Genomic DNA, 18,351 nt, shown 5'->3' on the forward strand with positions numbered 1-18,351 from the left:
AATCTTTTATAATTTTCCTGATTGCAGTGCTCTCACAGAAATATTAGTCATATTATTTTTAGTGATATATATAACTGAAGATTTTGGTTATATTAGTAAGTAAATTTAAAATGATTTTAAAGCAGTTTTCATTTCATTTCTGTTTCAAATCTTTACATTTTATATTTTTGTCTGTGCTTTTTTTTTTTTTTTTTTTTTTTTTGGGGTACGCGGGCCTCTCACTGTTGTGGCCTCTCCCGTTGTGGAGCACAGGCTCCGGACGCGCAGGCTCAGCGGCCATGGCTCACGGGCCCAGCCGCTCCGCGGCATGTGGGATCTTCCCAGACCAGGGCACGAGCCCGTGTACTTTTTAATGTATGCAAAGCGATGGAACTTGTAAATACTTTATACAAAAATAAACATAATATATATATTAAATATTTGTGATGTAAAAAAATCGTTTACCAGTGAAGTACCAGTGAAGATGTACTGTCACAGCATTTGGCAATCACTGTTCCAGAGACTAAGATAGAAGTTCTCAATATCTACAGAGACAGAGTGTCTTGGTGAGAGCCCCAAAGCTCTGTTTTCCCCTTGTCAACTACGCAGGCTATATCCCACGGTACTGACTGACCTATTAGTCTAAAATGGTTAGCATGCCCAAGAACCAGTCACCAGCATTGAAAGCTGGCTTCCTGAAAATATTGCAGTAAGGGAGATCATTACGTTGATAGAGTCTCAGCAGATTTATTGGAGGAGAGAAGGCAAAGGACGATATGTTTGAGGATAGTGGGGTCTGGTTTAATGCGAGTCATTTGATTCAGGGGTTTTATTGGGTTGGGCAAAGAGTTGACAGAATAGTTCAGTATCCGTGGCCAGAGCTAGGTGGTAGTTTCCAAGTAAATCTTGAGGAGACAGTTGTTTGATACTATTTGTTGCACCAAGAAGGGGTTTTTCACTCAAATAAGGATAAATTGTATACTATAGTGTCAGATTAATGGGTGTTCAGGAAGTCCCTTATATTAGTTTCCTGAGGCTGTAGAACAAATTACCACAAACGTAAAACAGCAGAAATTTATTCACTCACAGTTCTGGAGGCCAGAAGTCTGAAACCTAGGAGCTGACAGGGTCACACTCCTTACAGAGGCCATAAGGGAGAATGCTTCTAGCCTCTTTCAGTGTCTGGTGGCTGTCGGCGTTCCTTAGCTTGTAGCTGTACCTCCCTCTGCTCCATCGTCATGTCAGCTTCTCCTTCATGAATGAGTGTGTCTCTTTGCCTCTCTCTTATAAGGATAATCCTTAATTTAATCATATCTTTTGCCATCTAACATAATGTCCATTCTTTTGCTGTGTAAGGTAATATTCCCAGGTTCCAGAGATACAACATGGATATCTTTTGGGGGCGTGTACTAGGTTGAATAGTATCTCCTCCAAACTTCATGGCCACTTGGAACCTCAGCATGTGACTTTATTTGGAAATAGGGTCTTGGCAGACGTAATTAGTTAAGATGAGGTCATTACTGGGCTAGGGTGGGCCCTAATCCAATGACTGGTATCCTTATAAGGAGAGAAACAAAGACAGAAACATACAGGGAGGGGAAAACAGAACACATTGAGATGATGGAGGCAGAGGTTGGAGTGATGTGTCTACAAGCCAAGAAATGCCAAGGATTGCCCAGAGCCACCAGAAATTAAGAGAAAGGCATTGAACAGATTTTCTGGAGCTTTGAGGAGAGCATGGCCCTGCCGACACCTTAATTTTGGACTTATAGCCTCTGAAACCATGGGAGAATATACTTCTGTTTTTTAAAGCCACTCAGTTTATGATAATAGGTTACAGCAGCCCTAGGAAACTAATACAGTAGGCTATTTCTCAGCTTACCATATTTCAGAAAAAGTTTCATCTTCCTGGGCAAGAGTTAGTGGAAAAGTCAAGTCATGTTAATAAAGACTTGATTTTTAATCCAGCATCTGTCTGACTGGTTCCAGTTCTCACCTCACCTGAGGCCTCACTCAGAAGCCTCTACCTCTTGAAGGCTATTCTTTTTATTTATTTATTTATTTGCACTGGGTTTTAGTTGTGGCAGGCGGGCTCCTTAGTTGTGGCATGCAAACTCTTAGTTGCGGCATGCATGTGGGATCTAGTTCCCTGACCAGGGCTCGGACCCTGGGCCCCCTGCATTGGGAGTGCGTGGTCTTAACCACTGTGCCATCAGGGAAGTCTCTCTTGAAGTCTATTCTTGATCCTGCTCACCAGATCCAGCTTTCTCAGATGACTGAGCCAGGATGACTCAAGTCATAATTTGTTTGGTCTGTAAGCTCTTGGCCTACCAGAGGGCACCTGCAGCTCTGGTGGGAAGTTCCTGGCTTGCTGATAGCTTGCCCCCTCCAGGCTCCTTTGACTCCTCTTGTCTGCTGGCTTCTATGGCATTTGAGAGCTTGGTCCAGCATAAGCAAGAGCATGGAAATGCCTTGTGGGAACAACTCCCAACCAGTGGAGAATAAGAGTTGGTGGGTTGATGCCCTGATCTCTTTGCCCCTTAGTGGGTTACTTCTGAAATGTATTCAATACAATTTTTCACTGTTTTTGACTTTATTTCTTGTTTTACTTTCCCCACTTCCTCATTTATGTCTCCTGTTATCACCTCCCAAGTAAGCTAGCACCCCAAGTCCTCATCTCAGAGTCCGTATTTGAGGGAGCCCTGATAGGAACACGTAGCATTGAACTCTGCTGGGTCCAGCCTCCCTGGCCCTCTTCCTTCTCTCTGGAGTCACGTGCTTCTGTGTCCCCAGCAGTTGCTCTTGCTCTGCCCATTGGCACGCCTCCTCAGATGCCCAGGCCCCTCCACATCATTTTATAGCTACTTTTGTAGAACTGGAGGCAACAGATAAGAGAGAGGTGGCTTTTGAGGAATAACAACTGTGTCACAAAGCTCATGCACCATTTCCCCTTTTCCTTCTGTTGGATCCAGTCAGGCAGGAAATTAAAGAGACTCTCTGATTGGATGACATTTCCAGACTCTTGGACGTGCTACAGTTTGTATAATCATGTTCCTAGTGAAGGCTCTTGAGAAGTCCTATTTTTGAGCTTGCTTCCATCCTTTTCTCCACATTCACCTTAAAGCCAAATAATATAGACCACAGACCTGGGTTGAAGAAGGTGGCAACATGCTGGTTATCCTGCTTCCCCATTCAAATCCACCCTCCACCCTTGTCCCTTGCTCTTTGTCCCCGGAGCCTGAGCACATGACTGAATTACCAGAATCAGTGTTGGTTTTCCTTCTTTCTTCCCCCTTTCTGGCTCTCATGAAAGGAGCCATGGTTAAAAGAGCTTACAACATTGAAAATAATCATGTATCTTGTCTCCTGGCTTAGACAAGGGCATTGTTTTTGTATGTGGGTGCATGTGTTTGGCTTGGTTTCAGCAGCAATTATTTTGACGTCTTCTCTTGTCCTACCTAAAGTCAATATTTTCACACTATACGTAACCTTGGCCCATTTTCCTTCCGGTTGGGAACCTGCCCTTATTCAGCCTGGTGCAAATGCTCGGGAAAGCATGCCATCCCATCCAGTGGGAAAGGAGCCACATAGAACTGGGTGTCTGTTGCTCCATTCATTGTGGAGGTTCAAGTGTGTATCTGTCTGTAACACCAGCCTGCTGGACATAAGTTACACCCTAATCCCTGTATCTCTGTAAATTACCCCTGGCAGTTTCATTACAGCCTGGGGTACCCCAGCTAACACTGGCAGCTAACTTAACACCAATAAATCTTTCTAATGCATTTCATTAGGAGCTGAGGCCATCATTCATTCCGTGCCTGCTCGGCCACCCTGTTGATTTGTGTCTCCGTATTGTGTGGACGAATATGCATCCCCAAAGACCTGAGATTTCCTCAGGAAGACAGTGCTGCTGAGTGCTCCCTATTTATTGCTTATCATAAGAATATATATTACCTTTTATTACATGGCCATTAGAGAGTAAAATCTGGGGAGGGATTTCCATTGGAGTGTAGTGAGCATAATTATAAATTCAGAGATTATGTGAAATATGCCCTTGCTAGAATATTCACTGAGTTATCATATAGGGTTTTCTTCTGGTGGCACCAATTAATTCATGCCCCATGTGAGACCGTGATACGCCCCCTCCTCCTTATTCCTGCTTTCCAGGCTTTGTTTATCCCTTATCTATGTCCCTGTATCTAGCGGAGAATTGGGCAAATTGAATGAGAAAGAGACTATTCTAGCTCTCTGGTAAAACCTCAGCAAAACTAGTGTCTCTCTGTCATTTTTGTGTAGGATCTGAAGTGAATATCCAGGTCTTGGGGGAGAGAGGAAGTGGAGGGAATGAGAAAAATGCTTCTCTGACACACAGACCAGGAGCGACTTTATCTGGCTCAGCACAAATACCTGCACCGTGGTCACCTCAGCCTGCCCGCTACACCGCTCCCTTATTAAAACTGGGGGTGAGAAAACTTGGTGCTTAAGTTAAAGCTTTAACCAAGCAGTTTTTGATTATGTAGCCAGAACTTGCTCAGCAGATCTTCATGGTTCATACTAACCTTGGCAAGGTCTCAATGGCCATATTTCAACTTATTTTCAATAAGTTGACTTATTCTTGAATAATTTCTACAACAAATTAGGCATAGAAAGCTTTTCCTCTAACCTCAGTCATGCATATTTTTTTGCCTCTACCCCTAAGCCTCTTTGGAACTTTTATCATAAAGGCCATAGGAGAGACCATTCAGCTTTTTTGCCTACATTTGTGTATCCACTGTGGGCATCAATAGGTGGACTGAAATGGGCTTACTAAGGTTCATAACTGAGTGGTAGATGGAACCTAGTCTTCCCAGCTGTGTCCCTTCCACCCACCTGCTCCCTTAGCTTGTGTCAGCAATAAACTTGCCCTTACCTACACCTCCGTCCCATCCGGATCCCTAGTGCCCTCACACAGCCAGCTTTGTTCATTACTCTTCTCTCTAATCCCTTGCCTCTCTGTCCATCACACACACAAACCTTGATTTGCATCAATCTTTGCACTCTGTACGACAGAAAAGAAAACAAAATACAAACAGACAACAGCAACAAACCCAGTCCGTTTGCTTTCTTTTTCTTTTTTTTTTAACATCTTTATTGGAGTATAATTGCTTTACAATGGTGTGTTAGTTTCTGCTTTATAACAAAGTGAATCAGTTATACATATACATATGTTCCCATATCTCTTCCCTCTTGCGTCTCCCTCCCTCCCACCCTCCCTATCCCACCCCTCTAGGTGGTCACAAACCACCGAGCTGATCTCCCTGTGCTATGCGGCTGCTTCCTTCTAGCTATCTATTTTACGTTTGGTAGTGTCTGTATGTCCATGCCACTCTCTCACTTTGTCACAGTTTACCCTTCCCCCTCCCCATATCCTCAAGTCCATTCTCTAGTAGGTCTGTGTCTTTATTTCCGTCTTACCCCTAGGTTCTTCATGACCTTTTTTTTCCCCCTTAGATTCCATGTATATGTGTTAGCATACGGTATTTGTTTTTCTCTTTCTGACTTACTTCACTCTGTGTGACAGTCTCTGGGTCCATCCACCTCACCACAAGTATCTCAATTTCATTTCTTTTTATGGCTGAGTAATATTCCATTGTATATATGTGCCACATCTTCTTTATCCATTCATCCGATGATGGACACTTAGGTTGCTTCCATGTCCTGGCTATTGTAAATAGAGCTGCACTGAACATTTTGGTGCATGACTTTTTCAGTTATGGTTTTCTCAGGGTATATGCCCAGTAGTGTGATTGCTGGGCCGTATGGTAGTTCTATTTTTAGTTTTTATGAGGTATCATCTCACACCGGTCAGAATGGCCATCATCAAAAAATCTAGAAACAGTAAATGCTGGAGCGGGTGTGGAGAAAAGGGAACACTCTTGCACTGTTGGTGGGAATGTAAATTGATACAGCCACTATGGAGAACAGTATGGAGGTTCCTTAAAAAACTGAAAATAGAACTACCCTTTGCTTTCTGAACCAGTGAGTGTGTGTGTATATGTGTGTTTGTGTATGTGTGGGTACCTTAGGGTGATAGTGAAAAAATAAAATCATAATCTGTAGTAAGGGAGTATAGCTTGAAAGACCATATTTAGTGTTGTGATTTTACGTTTAGAAGACAGGGAAACCCCCCCACAAAAGTCTTGTTTTATTATCTATATTACACAGTGTAAACAAGATTTGACAAGACCTGGAGAGGACTCCAAGAAAATGTCTTCTTTTGTTTTATGAAACAAATTACTCAGTGTAAGTCCGACTTGGAAAAGCTGGACAAGAAGGAAAACTAGTCCCTGCCATTACACAAGGGAAGGTGTTATACTGCCTTGATGAAGGGATCAAACTATGAGGGAGGGTTATAAGGATTGTGTTTGTTCGTTTCACTTGTTGGGTCTGTTTGGTTAATGAGTTACCCCTCTACCATATCCTGTTTGTAGTGAAATCTTGGTAACTTCTACTAACAGAGCAGTTTGATGCTAAGGGTTGAAATACCAGAAATGGTGGCAACTTGAGCACTGAGCCAGTTTTCTGATTTGTTTCTTCAGGGAATACGTTTTCTATCCCATGCTCAGAGCTGACCAAAATGTAAACATGTGTCTTCCTTTCCTTGGTTTAAGGTTTTTTGCCCCTGCTTGAAATGAAAGTATCACTAGGAGCTGTAGTTCTTTTAGCCAAGTCTTAGTCACTATCACCTAAGAACAAAAGTAGGTTGATATTTTTGCACCGACACCTCTCTGCTTCTTATATCCATCCTCTTTGCCATGTAACATAGTAGTTCTTCCCTTAAAAGGATGAGGTCAGGGGAAAAGCTTCATGACACTGGATTGGGCTGTGATTTCTTAGATGTGACACTAAAAGTGCAAGCAACAAAAGAAAAAAAATAGGTAAATTAACTTCACCAAGATTTAAAAATTTTGTGTGTAAAAGGATACTGTCAACAGAGTGAAAAGGCAGCCCATGGAATGGGAGAAAATATTTTCAAATCAGATATCTGATAAGGGATTAATATTCAGAATATTTAAACAACTCCTGCAACCCAAAACAACAACAAAAAAGCAAACATCCCTATTAAAAAGTGAGCAAAGGACTTGAACATTTTTCCAAAAATGGTGTACAAATGGCCAGTAAGGACCTGAAAAGATGCTCAGAATCACTAATCATTAGGGAAATGCAAATCTAATCCACAATGAGATACCCGTTAGGATCATTATTGTTAAAAAAAAAAATAGAAAATAACAAATGTTGGTGAGGATATGGAGAAATTGGAACTCTTATTTAGTGCTGGTAGAAATGTAAACTGGTGTGGCCCCTCTGGAAAATGGCATGGCAATTCCTCAAAAAATTAAACAGAATTACCCTGTGTTCCAGCAATTCTTCTTTTGGATATATACCCCCAAACTGAAAACAGGGACTCAGATATTTGTGCACCTGTATTTCGTAGCAGCATTATTCGTGATTGCCAAAAGGTAGAACCAACCAAAGTGTTTATCAGTGGATGAATGGATAAACAAAATGTGGTAGAAACGTACAATGGAATATTATTCAGCCTTATAAAGGAAAGGATTCTGACACATGCCACAACGTGGATGAACCTTGAAGGTATTATGGTGAGATAAACCAGTCACAGTACTATGCACTTTAAATTTTATGTTATGTATATTTTATCACAAAAAAGGGGTGGGACTAGCCATAGAAGAGGAGGAAGTGCTAGTGTGTCAGGGCTGACCCTAGGCTTTGTGAGGCCTCCTGTGCTTCTACTTGCTCTTTTGAGCTTCTGCCTTGGCCTGGAGAGGGGCTTCTCCGTAGCCATTCAGATGCCCATTCAGACCGAGCCCTAGAATGAGTTAAACACACATGGAGCAGATCTGAGTCCAAGCCTCAGCGAGGAGCCAGGATCTCTGCATCCACAGTTTGAGGTGGAACCACCCAGATGAGCCCTGCCTACATTAGCCAGCTCTCTCCATAACCCATAATTGGTTTAATGAGGTTAGTAATTATTATTTGAAACCTCTGATTTTGGAGTAGTTGTTATACAGCCGTGTTGGGAAGCAAGAGTTAAGGTGGGGAAGAAAAAGTCTAGTTGGATGCTCCTTGAAAGACCAATAGTTTTGGCCTCATAATTCTTCCAGTGGCCAGCTATTTCTCGTCTAGTCGAGATATGTTTAATTAGTGTTATTGCTGAGGATCTCTTAAATTTCCCTTACTGCTTCTTCCATCATAGACTAAAAACAGACCCTTAAGTCTGTCAGTTCTGTTTGACTCCTGTGTACCAGCCACTAGCTCTGTCAAAGCACTATTTAAGTTGTTTCACATGGCTCTTCATTGCTCTTGGGATATATTCCAACTTTTGTGACACAGCTTTTAAGTTTTACTTGCCCAGTGACTTCCTCTCCAGCTTCACCTCTTACTGCAGTCTCTCTCATTTTTATTCCTTCTGTAATCTCAATCTCAGTCTCTCTGTCTCTGTCTCTCTGTTTCTCTCTCCTTCCCTGCTTTTCTCTCTCACTCTCTCTTTCTTGTGGCTTTCAAATATGGTACCCTTCTACCTGGAACATCCCTCCACTCTGATAGTTTACCAATCTGGTTCCTAATAATCCTTCCAGTAGGTCTGAATTTAAGTGTTACTTCCTTAAAAGGGTCTTCCATGAACCCTCAGGCCAGCAAGATGGCTCACACTGTGTGCACTCCCATTGTACTCCTGCAGCATCCTGCCTTTACTTTATAAACAATATACTTGTGCTCAATGTGTCTGTCTTGTTCTCTCCATCCTCTCATTTTAGCTGGTATCAAAACATAGTGGGAGTACAATACACTTTTGTTTAAAATATAATCTAATGAGTTAATGAATCAAAGTTGTGGCTCCAAGATCACTGTGTTCTCTTGTCAAGATTCACTAATGGGTTCTGTTAGTTAAATTTTCACCTCAGCTTATAGAAAGTTAAATTGAATGAAGACTTAAAGATCATATAGTTGAATTCCAAATGAGCAAACTGAGATTCCTTCGAAGATAATTTCCTGAGAGATATTTCTGTTGGTGGGCTCTAAACTGGATGGTTCTAAGAGAATTATAAAATAAGGGTTTTGCCTCTGACCTCTGGGTTTACTAAATAGAGCATTTATTCTTGAACCTGCCTTTTAACTGAGTCCATGGAAGTCCAGGGCCCATAGAAAAGGAAATTTATGGGCTTATGAATCTTCATTTGCAGTTCTTGAGAGGGTAATGATGACTTCTGATTTAGACATTCCCCAGAGATGCAGCTGAGCTGGTGCTAAAAACCCTCAGCTGTTTGCTAGGATATCAGTCCTTCTCATCAGGACATTAATTCCTAGGAATGCCTTAGTCCCTCAGTTGGTGATTTCCATCACTCATTCCATGACTAGCAATTAATATTGATTAAGGGCCCATAGAACACCTAATTCTCCCCTATACTGGGCATGTATCTACTGGGAGCAAGAGAATTTGACTTGAAGCACAAAGTTTTACTTTAAATTCTAGGTCATCTTATTAAACATTTTTTTTTTCAATTTAAGCCAACTGTTTTACACTATGACCTGATACACACACATATACTCACATACACACATTTCCACTCAAAGGGTACTAACTGATATATCATTGTATTCCATTATTAAATAATATATTATTTAATTGCATTATTATATATAAATATTAAATTACACTCATTAAATAAAAATATACTGTATAGGAAAATACTTTATAAAATCTAAAGAATAATATGAATATTTCATGGAAATTCTCCTAAGAGCATAAACTTTTTTTTTTGTTTGTTTGTTTTTTGTGACGTGGGCCTCTCACTGTTGTGGCCTCTCCCACGGCGGAGCATAGGCTCCGTACGCCCAGGCTCAGCGGCCATGGCTCATGGGCCCAGCTGCTCCACAGCATGTGGGATCTTCCCGGACCAGGGCACGAACCCGTGTCCCCTGCATTGGCAGGTGGACTCCCAACCACTGCGCCACCAGGGAAGCCCCGAGCATAAACTTTTTAATCAAATTCAGAAATATGAGGAAAAGTGGGCCTTCAGGACAAACAAACTGATCTGATTGTGTCATGCCCTGCTTGAGAACTCTTCAGGGGTAACCTTGGCATTGTAGGGGAGGCCCAAATCATCTTTCCAGACTTACCTCTCCCCCACCTCCACCTTGTACCTTTGAGTTCGCACTCATCCTCTCCCCTGAGTCCAGGCAGCTTCTCTATCTAGTAAACTCTTGCACATTCCTCAAGGCCTAATCCCAAGTCACACTGTTCGTAGGCCTGCCCTCCCCTGAATTCCTGGTAGAAGGAATCCTTCCCTCTGTACACATTCATAGCACAACATATGCAGTACTGGGACAGCCCCTCTCACATCATGACAGATGTGTCTCATTCATCTTGCCATTCCCCAGTCCCTCCCAAAGAATGGCTACTCACAATGATAGTTTCCTCCTAACTTGAACCATTATAACCAACAACAATGCACGTCTCCTTTCAGAGATGGTCCCTTAAGCCTCTCATTGGTTTCAGAGCAATGGGCCAGAGTGAGGCTGGCCAGGGTTTGATCTAGGTTGGCCATTCTCATATTGCAATGGCTCCAGGATTTTGGGACTTTAGGGAATGAACAATTCCAAGAGACAGGAGAGGACACTGTATCCCATCTGGATATAAACTGCCTTGCAATGCACATTGACCACTGTCCCCCAAAGAGATTTGGAAAGATCTGCTGTCATCAGCCTTTGTGGTCCTCCCCATGGCCTTCCTAGTGTGGTTGACTATGTTTCCACAGGTACCAAACCTTCCCCACCTGGAACACAATCACTCCTGCAATGACAGTACTCTGAGCCCTTCTCTAGAAATGAGGAGGAAAGGAAAATGTCATTTGTGGAGCATGTGCTGTGTGTGTTTATGAATATCAGCTCATTAATCATAACATTCGACAGATGAGGTAACCAAGGTGCAGAGATAAAGGGGCTTGATTAAGATCACATACCCAGGGAGTGGTGGGAACTCCAATCTGTATAACTCAGTCTCATCTTTTTTCTACCCCCTTACCTTTGGAGACATGTCTTGTAAAATTCCACTCCAGTCACTTGATTAAATCTCCCTGGAAACTTACCCTGCACTTTTATGATCCAAAGCAAAATGACAAATGACTAAAGGGGAATAGAAATCATCCTTTAATCATCTTCAAGGCCATAAGAAGCACATAAATGCCTTTCTGCGGGGGGGAGTAACAAGTGCTTTCAGAGGGCAGTTTATATTCTGGCTGAATAATATCAACAACAATAACAATAAAACAGAAAGCAGGGACCATGTGGAAAAGGCTGGTGAGGGCTTTGACACAGTCAAAAGTTCACATTCAGTGAGGGACATTAATATTTCATATTCAATTCCTTTATTAGCCTAGACACCCGAAGGTCATTTGGAGAGATTTTTCAGTTTACCAGCTTGGCAATCTTTATTTGGAGAAGAGACATTGGGGATTTCCAAGGTGAGATAGAAGATATCCTCCAGGTAGCCAGATATGATGACTAGCTAGGGATGGTACATAATATTTAGCAAGCTCATTACCACCTGCCATTTCAGAACTGCATATCAACCCAGATTCATTTGATGTTCAGTTCATTCTTGTGAACTGAAAGAGAAAAGGTACTGATATTTTTCTGAAGGCCCACCTAACATTGTGACATCAGTGCGTGTGTGTGTGTGTGTGTGTGTGTGTGTGTGTGTGTGTGTATGTGTGTGTGAGAATTCCTATTCAATTGAGAGCTGCTCAGGTGGGGGCTGTGTCTTATTTTTAATTATGCTGAGAGTGGAGATTAATCAGTTAAACAGGATTTCCTGGGGCTCTTCTGGAATGCAGAATATCGAAGAAGACAGTGGAGGCAGTCAGGAAGCTCAGCACAGGACTTTAAAATATTTTATAAGGAAATATGAAGTGTTCTTTAATAGCAACGCCTCTACAAGTATTGAATTGGTGAGATATACACGTATGTGTTCATATGACTTTGCTCATGGTTGGATTGTCAGACGCATAATCGGAGTTGGTGAGATACAGCCATTCATGGAGTATTTGTTGAGAGACAGGAAAACCTGGGAAGATGACTGGAAGATGCACATTAAAGATGAGTTGTGGGGGGAAGGAGAGGCAGCTTATATGTCTGCTTGTCTGTTTATCTGGAGACAGAAGGTTAAAAATTGGTTGGCTTTTGGACCCTCTGTGTTGGGAAGTTTGGAAGACTAAATGGACTGGCTGTAGCCCTTGAGGTAGTAGAGGCTGGCATTCATTCTAGCTATGATTTGGTCTTTGAGTAGACCAAGAAATCACAGTGCTCTGCATGTCACATGTTTCCTTCCACCCAGACAAGTACTCTGGGCTGCAAGTTCAGTAGTAGAGGGTTCATTTATTCACCCAGTCATTCATTTACTCACTGGCGCCTTCTGTTTTTCAACACATATTTTATTAGTAAACTATTATGGACAACTTACTCTGTGCCAGGTATAGCATTAGGTCCTGAGACACAGAAATGAAAATTACACTATCTTGGCCATAAGGGAACACAAAGGCTCTGCAGATAACATGGGAATTTCAATCTATCTGGGGAAAATCTCCATAACCAACTATTCTTCTGGTGTCTTCAGTAATAAAAGCAAATGAAATATGCTTCAAATGCATAATTTCTATGATCTCAGGGCTTCATTGATTCTGTTCCCTGCCTGGAATGTCTTCATCATCCTGTTTATATGCCAGAATCCTCATCTGGCCCTGTTCCCTCCACAAAGACTTCTGACCACTTGGATAAGACTATTTCCATCTCCATTCACTGAAACTAGTTCTGATCAGTCTTGGGTGTGAACTGCCTTCCATGTGACTTAATTGCTTTACAAGATTATACCCTGGACAGCAGAAATCACATCTAACATTATATTTATATGCTTTACAGCACAAAGAGCTTGTGACATATTGTGATGGTTTTAAACCATGTCAGTGAATTCTTTGACCCTCCTCTCTTCAAGGTGGTGCCTAATTCCCTTTCCCTTGCATGTGGGCTGCACTTTGCCTCCTGCTTCTATTAAAAAGAATAAAGCAGGAGTGATGGTGTGCAATATCAGAGACTAGGTGATAAAAGACATTGTGGCTTATTGCTAGCTGTCTTTTGGGTCTCTCCCTCAGGGAGGACCCGCAGCTATATCATGAGGACACTCAAGTGGGCAGTGGGGTGGCCCACACGGTTAGACACTAAGGGCTCCTACCAACCATCAGACTAATTTTCCACTCATGTGAGTGGGCCACATTTGAAGCAATTCTTTCAGTCCCACTCGAGCTTTCAGATGATGATGCCTGAGCTGATATTTTGACTGCAATCCCATGAACAGTTCTAAGCCAGACCACTCAGTTAAGTCATTCCTGGATTCTTGACCCTCAGAAACTGTTGAGATAATAAGCATTTTGTTATTTTAAGCTACTAAATACTGGGGTAATTTGCTGCATAACAGTAGATTACCAATATCCAATACACATGTGTACATAACAATAGATTACCAATATCCAATACACATGTATACTTGCTCATTAGGCCACCAATGACATCCATGTTGCTGAATCCTATGGATACTTTTTAGTCTTCATTTTATTTGTATCGCAGCAGCACTCAACACAGAAGTTGAACATGTCTTCCTTCTCTTTGAAAATATATTATGAAATATTTCCAAGATAGCCAGATGGGCAGCGGGCAACGTAGCCAGACCAACTCCATCCCGCAGAAGCCCCAGGCCAACAAGTCTGCCTACAACAGCTACAGCTGGGGGACCAACTGAGGCCCTGACTCTCTTCTCCTGGTCCCATCTTCTGAGAGGGCTTCTCAGCCTGGCAACTATGGAAACAGCATCAAAGAGAGAAAGGAATGTGGGGGGGTTCCACTGCCCCCACCCCCAGCGGCCCATCCCATGCCTCAGCTTCATGTCTGTCCCATTCCCGTACCATCCCCACTCTGCTGTATGTATTATAGGATTTGTATTTCCTCCTTTTTTTTCCTTCCTTTCCTCTCCTCCTGCCCCCTTGCATTCAAGGTTGTGAAACTTTGCTGTGGGCCCTGCCCTCCCTTCTCCTCCTGTTCACCCTGGTGGTGTGTGGGTGAGGTAGGGAGGGGGGACCCCAAATATATATCAGCCCAACAGCCCTAAGTCTCCTCCTTCATCATTCGGAAACAAAACAACAACAAAATGGCATCATGAATATGAACAGCATTGTCAGATGAATTAGTTGAAGTGGTTTTTTTGTTTGTACTGTGTCCTCAAATTTAATGGATTAATGTGTCTTGTATATATAAAAAGAAAACCTCTAAAAAATATGTATATATATATTTCCAGTATAAAATTCAAGGGTTTCATTAAACCCATTTTCCTTCTTACCTCCCCAGAAGTAATCATGATGTCTTTCTGCAGCTTGCTTTCTTGTGAGTTCAGCATTATTATGTTTATTTAGATTTATCTATGTTAACATATGTAGAACTAGAACGTTCATCCTAACTGACATCTAGTATTCATTGTATGACTGTGCCATAATTATTTATCAGTTCTCCTTTTAGGGTATTTAGGTGATTTTCAGTTTTTCACTCTTATTAATACCACTATGTTGTCATTCTTTAGATGAATACTTAATTCCATATATAAGATTTCCCTAGGGTACATATTCACCTTTAACTTTCTAGTTATTATCAAAATAGTTCCCAGAACGGTTGTACTAATTTATGCTTCTATCTGATGTACATGGGAAGTCCTGTTTTTCCACATCCTCACAAACCTTTTATATTACAAGGCTTGCTTTATTTTCCCCTCTTTCTTTCCTTCCTTCCTTTGAATCTGATATAAGTTATAGTTTTCATTTAGTCATTCATTTTGTGTTTCTTGGCCACTTACATTTCTTTATCTGCGACTTATTTATATATATTAGCCCATTTTTGCCTTTTCTCATTTGCATCTTTTGGATTGATAAGAATTATTTACATATTCTATATACTAATATTTTCTTAAATAAATGTTTAGCTTGTCTGAGACATTTTGTTAAAACTGTTGTATTCTATAAATGAAAATTAAAGATTTTATAATGTAGGCAATTGTAAAATCTTTTGTAGTTTAGGCATTTTGTGTCCAGTTCAAGAAATTATATAATCCATGGCATGAAAAAAAATGATGGCATGCAATATCAGAGGTTAGGTCATAATTATTATACATTTTTGTGTATATACATTTACAATTGTTATACTTTTTTGTATACATAAATTTTACTTCTTCATATTTAGGTGTTGACATATAACATTGACATAATTGACATATAACATTGTATAAGTTTAGGTGTACAGCGTGTTAATTTGATACTTCACATTTAGGCTTTTATTTCACATTTAATTGTTTGGAGTAAGGTGTGATGTAGAGATCTAATTTCATTTTTTAAATAGATAGGTCATTTCCCTAGAACTGTGTATCAATATTGTATAGTCCATTCTTTCCCCACTGATTTCTCATATTCAAGTATCAAAATATTCATGGGTTGGTTTCTGAACTCTCTATTTTGTTCTGTTGGTCATTTTTTTTCTATCACTAGGCAACTGTCATATTGTTCTAATTGTTATAGATTTATCATAAATTTTGATATAAGTCATATTTGTCTTATCTAATCTTGATATTTTCCTTTTACAAATAAGTGTTAGAAACAGCTTACCATGTTTCGTGAATAGCGCTTTGTGATTTTGTTTGGAATTGCATTTAATTTATAGAACACTTTGGGGAGGATTGACATTGCTGTAATATTGGGTTCCTCTAATAAATACAGTCATCACCAATTTATTTAGATGGTTTAAAACATACTTTAAAAGTTTTATAAATTTTTCCTTAAAGATCTTGAAGAACTTATACTAGAAATGCTATTTCAACTACATTTTAAGCTTTCAATTTCTGATGTAACCATTTTATGACATCACAATTGATATTTTTACGTCAGGCTTTGAGTTTGAGGTGCTTTCTTATTAATTCCAAAGGTTTGAAATATTCAGAGATTTCCTACTTAAATTATTTTATTGTCTGCTAAAGTTGGCAGTTTTATTTCTTCCTTTCTGATCTTTATACTTTTTATTTTTTCCTGTTTTGTTGCACTGGCTAGGATCACCATTACAATGTTGAATGAAAATGACAGAATTTGAATTTGCCTTATTTCTGACACATTTCTAATGTTTATCATGTAGTATGGTGCTTTCTGTAGGCTTATGGTAGATATCCTTGATCAGTACCTTATTTTCCTTCATAAAATTTGACTATATACTTTTTTTTTACATTATTGGTTTAGTATTTGTAAGTATTAAATTTGTAGCTATTAAATAAATAATTATTGAAAAAACAAATGAGTGCTCCCTAACCTGGTCTCTCTACACTTCCACTGAAGTTCAGGTGAAGTTACTTCCTCAGTCTTATCCCCTGTCTTTAACTATGGCACTGAATTTCATAGTTGGAAGGGACCTTAGGTACTGTCTTATGTAAATCAGAGAAGTTAAGTGACAAGGATACTCAGACTGAGATGTTCAAGAAGGCTTATGTCCCTTCTTGAGATGGTCCCTCCCTACCTATACAGCCTCATTTTCTGGATATTCTGTCTTGTACTTCTATGAGCTGCTTCAGTATGCCACTGTCTCTTTTTTGTCTTGGTTTTCATACTTGATTTGTCCTCTCCCTGGAAAAATCTCCCCCTCCCACCCACTCACCTGCTTTTATTCACTATCTTTTGATTCCTCAGGTCTTAGCTCAAGGTTCACTTTTTCTTCCTCAGGTCTTAGCTCAAGGTTCACTTTTTCTAGGGAATGTCCCATGACTGGCTTATGCTAGGAGTATCCATGAAACCTGTACCTCTCCTATCATAGCACTTATTCTGTTTTAAGCTGTTAATTTAAATATCATCTACCAACACACTGGACTTGAAAATTCTGTATGGAAAGTTGCCACACAAATCTGACTCAAACTTATTTTCCAAGAACCTAGCCCAGCATTCAATGCTCAATAAATAGGCTGGCAGTGAATATACTTTCAATCAGTGAATGCATATCTTTTCCCTTATAAGCACAAAATGTCCCTGCTTCCATTAGACTGGTAACTGTTCAAAACTCTGGTTGGAGATAGAGGTGGGCCTTGCTTGGTAAGGTAAATGTGTTTCTGCAGGAGTAAATTGAATTACTTTGAAATGTTCTAAAAGAGATTGCTATTTAAAGTATCCATTTAGTAGATCTTTTCATGAAGCAAAGAATGTGATTATAAAAGTAAGCATTGCTTGTCCTTCTGCAACGTCAGGCTTTTAGAGTGTGCAGGACCTTGGTGTGGGGGTGAGTGCACCTGCTTGGGGTTGAGGGGGTGTGGGAGTAGCGGTTCTTGCTGGACTCGGGAGAAGATTAAACACAGGTTGATCATTAGCCTAAGTAGTATATTTTTATAAAACCAGACAGAATTTTGACCTCCTTTTAAAGAGACCTAGTATTTCAGTCTTTTCACTTACTGATGAGGAAACCGAGACCACTTACACTCTTTTCCTTGGAAGAATCTAGTATTGATGGGTAGTCCCTAAAATGACCACATCACAGAATGTCAGGACTGAGATCAACCTGTTCAGCCCCCTCATGATAAAGATGGGGAAACTGAGGCCCAGGTGGTAAGTAACCTTGCCAAGTCCAAACGATTATATATGTTTTTATTATTTTTTAAATATATTTTATTTATTTATTTATTTATTTGGCTCTGCCGGGTCTTAGTTGTGGCACGTGAGATCTTTTAGTTGCGGCATGCAGTATCTAGTTCCCTGACCAGGTATCGAACCTGGGTCCCCTGCATTGGGATCACAGAGTCTTAACTGCTGGACCACCAGGGAAGTCCCTCCAAACGATTATTTATTGATGAGCTGGACTGCAACGTAGACCTTAGGTCTTTTAGCCCAGTGCTTTCTCTATGAGGTGATTTTCTGTTCAGAAGTTAACGGCTCCAGGATTCAGATCGCTTAGAGTAAGTGCATCATCCTGGTCGAGAATATACAATTTGGAATCAGAAAGGCCTGAATTTCAGTCCAAATTCCCCTGCCTAACATCTCAGTGACTTTAGGTAATTTACACTCTTGTAAGAGCCTCAATTTACTTATCTGCAAAATAGGGACAGTTATAGTGCTACCCTATAGAGTAGTTATGTCACTTATAAGGCAATGCACGTGAGAAGCTTGCATGAGGGCCCAGCATATAATGGGAGCTCAGTAGCAATGAGGATTGTAACAACAATGACGATGATGATGATTTTGATGATGATGGATCTCTTTCCCT

Source organism: Lipotes vexillifer, unplaced genomic scaffold (assembly GCF_000442215.2).
Source record: "Lipotes vexillifer unplaced genomic scaffold, Lipotes_vexillifer_v1.1 scaffold84, whole genome shotgun sequence".
Classification (NCBI taxonomy): domain Eukaryota; kingdom Metazoa; phylum Chordata; class Mammalia; order Artiodactyla; family Lipotidae; genus Lipotes; species Lipotes vexillifer.